The sequence below is a fragment of the Macrosteles quadrilineatus genome, unplaced genomic scaffold (genome assembly GCF_028750875.1).
Source record: "Macrosteles quadrilineatus isolate MER2022 unplaced genomic scaffold, UCM_ALF_1.0 Scaffold_2__2_contigs__length_208266976, whole genome shotgun sequence".
Lineage (NCBI taxonomy): Eukaryota > Metazoa > Arthropoda > Insecta > Hemiptera > Cicadellidae > Macrosteles > Macrosteles quadrilineatus.
In genome coordinates, this window is record NW_026542595.1 from 66,390,603 (window position 1) to 66,394,632 (window position 4,030).

The window sequence follows — 4,030 nt, forward strand, 5'->3', positions numbered from 1 at the left end:
TTCCTCTTTCGCGTCCTTTTCCCATAGCAAAGCACAACAGCAGATAGTAAAAAATAAAGGCAACTAAAAGGAGATAATTAATTGTTGTACCAGCTGAACAGCTGAACAGCTGATTATAATTAAACTTCACCATCCACTGTCGTGTTGTAACGTGTCGATAATTGTTGCTGCTACTTTTGTGTAGTATTTGTGCTGCTATTGATTGATTACCAAGGTTATGGATTACCTAGACAGTGAGAGAATTATTTTGGAGGTTCAACAAAATCCTTGTCTTTACGACTACGGACATGAAGATTATAAAAATCGGCAGCTGAAGAGGAATGCGTGGGTGAATATCTGCATGAACGTAGTAGGAGACGAGTGGGAAGTTATGGACGATAAGACTAAAGAACACATAGGTGAGTATTAGTACTTTATTTATGAACAAAGACAAACCTTGGACATATACTAAAAACTAAATTTAGATATATTTGCAAGTTTTAACTGCCTTCAAAAAACAACATACTATATATTCCTCTCTATTAGGTGGCAAATTTCCATGTGTATTTGTAGGCTACTTATTTATGAACAAAAAACATTTTGGACATTAAATAAAACAAATATACCTATGCTAAAAACCAAACGACATATTTACATGTTTTCACAGCGTAAAAAACAACATGATTATATTTTCTTCTCTATTAGGTTAGACAATTTTCCATCTTTTTACATACATTTTAGTAATAACGGTTTTGCCAAGGCAAAGCACCTTCTTCTGAACAAAAATAACATCTGAAGTGATCTCTCGTCTGCATACCAAGATTATTCCCTCTTGTTCCGATATGTGAAACACACTCCAATGGACATGACAGTGTGTCCTCAAAATTGTACCCATCTTGTTGCCTGACAAAGTTATGTAGCACACAACAAGCTTGTACGATAACATCTGCCAAGTCAATGCTTACATCAATTGGGTGATGAAGTATACGCCATTTGTTGGCAAGTATACCGAACCCACATTCAACATAACGCCTAGCTCTGGACAGTCTATAGTTAAATACTCTTTCTCTCCAAGTCATGTTCTTACCAGGGTATGGTCTCATTAGGTTTTCGCACATTGCAAACGCTTCATCTGCTACAAACACATATGGCATCGGTATTTTTGATGGATCATTTGATAAACACTTAGACATTGGTAGGTTCAGAGTTTTGTTGTATAATTTTTTCCCAAAGTTTGTTGCTTTAAATATGTTGGAATCACCCTCATGGCCATATGATCCTACATCAATATATCTAAAATAGTAATTACTGTCAACTACGGCCATAAGTACAATTGAAAAAAACTTTTTGTAATTGAAAAACTCGCTACCTGTACCCCATGGTTTCATGACCCGAATATGTTTCCCGTCTATTGCGCCAATACAATGAGGGAAATTCGCCTTTTTTCAAATTGTTCACTGATTTCTTTCCACTCTTCCTCTGTAGGCTCTGACAGGTATTCTTCTCTAAGCGTGTTCCAGATGGTTAAACATGTTTCTCGAATTATTGTGGAAATAGTTGAGCGTCCAAGTAGAAACTCAAAGTGCAGAGAGCGAATAGAGTTTCCAGTTCCTAAATACCTAGAAAAAATATTTCAATTACAATTACTTATGAATGTAAGTTTTTTCAGTAAATGGAAATAATAATTAGTCAAAAGATAACTAAATGTGCCATAAATTTTACAGGAAAAGAAGTTCAAAAACGGTGGAAGAGTATGAAGGATAGTTATCTAAAATATCTCAGAAGTGAGGGAGGAAAAAGTGGAGAAGCAAATAGCAAGACAAGACCTTAATGTATATTACAAGCAAATGAGCTTTCTTCAGTCATCGTGTGACCAAAGACAGTAAGTAGCTTATCAAATGTCATATACAACCGTGTTAAACAAGTTTACAAACTTTTAAGATTATTATAAAGCAATGAAACATTTTTACTGGAATAAATAGAGCTACCAAAATATATCAAACTAAGTTTAATATTTACTATAACTTTAGTTTTGTTTAGTGGCATTAGTTGTTGTCAGTTTGATTGTTTTCAGGACTTCAGGAAACATGACTGAACAACTTGAAGAAGCTTCGAGTGTCACTTTAGAATCGGACACTCATGAGGAAATTAATGCACCATCTAATAAACAGAAAATTACTTCCCGCTTACCAAAGAAACGTATACCAGATCAATTTGAAAAAGAAATTATTAATGTTTTAAAATTAAATGCAGAACCAACGCCTGAACTCGAAAAAGATCCTGATGAAATGTTTCTTCTGTCACAATTACCAGATATAAAACAACTATCACAAAGTGAAAAAATGGACTTTCAAATTAAGTTTCTGCAACTTTTGCAAACATACAACAAACCACAGAACTTTTGTACAACGCCGATATTCAGCCAAGTTCCATCTGAGCCGACCCATTCTCGTCCATTTATTTCAAACCATTACTCTGACTTCGAAGGAGACTCTGTAATTTCCATTCTTAATATTTAAATTACTAAGCAAACAAAAATATTAACTTATTGTACTAATAAATGTGTTATGATAACTTAGTATGCGTATTGTGATTTATTAAGACTTACCTCAAGGTAACTGCGAGTTTTTCTTCAGGAGTAATACTGTCTCTCATTGTGGTGTCGTTTTTCTTAATCTGATCTTTTATCTTTAATAACAGTTTTTCAATTGATGATACAGACATTCTATAATATTCAAAAAAACTTGTCTGGGTACTTCTTGAGAGTATTATGTAACAGTAAAAATTTCCCTTTCTTCGATCTTTCACTTACAATAGGGTGAGTCCAATATTTACTCCTGCGTCGACGACGACGACGGCGAACAACCAACATAGCGCACAAAGCATTTACTGCATTTTTGTTTAGACCTGGTTTGAATGGATTCATGTTTCTTCTTCACTGCTCAGCAATCAACTGCGGGTTTCCGCGGCTTTTTGCCGCTCCTGCCGAAACCTGCGTGAAAATAAGCTTAATTTTTCTGCGTGAAAAAAACGCACGTGTGGCATACAACAGCGGGAATTCAAGCAGCGTGAAAATCAGCTACATTTTACCGCGTGAAAAAACGCCCGTGTGGCCGTAGCCTAAAGCCGGTAGTTCAACCTGGAATGACTGATGCAAGAACGACTGGCGGTTTTTGTGCATAACATTGTCTTTCCGCCAAACGCTTCAAGTAGGGAGCATAAGAATTTGAGGTTATGCCTTGGCCGGAATTTGCTGTTACGCAACAGATTTCTTCTTTATTCCTAACTTCAAGGTTAATTATCGACAACATTGTCTCAAAATTCAAAAATAACATACAAAATAAAAGCAAAAACATTAAAGTAACTGAAAAACCTTAGATTAAATTTATTTGTATTTAATACAGTTACACATCCCAGAATGGTCTCAACAAAATGCTGAAAAAAACACGGACTCCATCTGACTTTTAGGACCACAAATAAAACCAAGCAGACACTATCCCGGAACACAAGAAATAAGAATAAATTAGAAAAATCTGGAGTATATAAAATAAATTGTGTGGTCTGCGCTAATTTTTATACAGGACAGACAGGCAGAACTTACTCAGCGTTTCAAGGAATATCACCCCGACCATAAAACAAATGAACAAAAATCAAAGTTTGTCCAACACCTAATAGATACAAATCACTCTGTCGATAAAATAGAAAATAGTTTGCAAATTCTACACATTTGCAACAAATGAAGCAAACTAGATTCTTTGGAATGGTTCGAAATATACAATATCTACAATTATGAAAAAACCAAACAACATATTAAATGAAAAATTAAATTTCTGTTCCCATGCAATATTCAATACAATCATCTCACATAGCTCTGGACACAACAGGTTAACAAGTCAACCTTTGTACCCCTGTTAACAAAGAATGAGGAAAAAAGAGAATAAGAATATTTTTTCTCCCAGTAATACAAGTATTTCTGTATGAATTACAAGATAATGCACAATACAATACTTGAAAAAATAAATTTATATATGCAATATTTTTAAACTAAGTG

At 34.5% G+C, this 4,030-nt stretch overlaps 1 pseudogene; it reads left to right on the plus strand.

The window, feature by feature from the left end:
* The first annotated feature begins 217 nt into the window (after positions 1–217).
* On the plus strand, positions 218–2,498 carry LOC128984356 (uncharacterized; annotated as a pseudogene).
* The last annotated feature ends 1,532 nt before the right edge of the window (positions 2,499–4,030 follow it).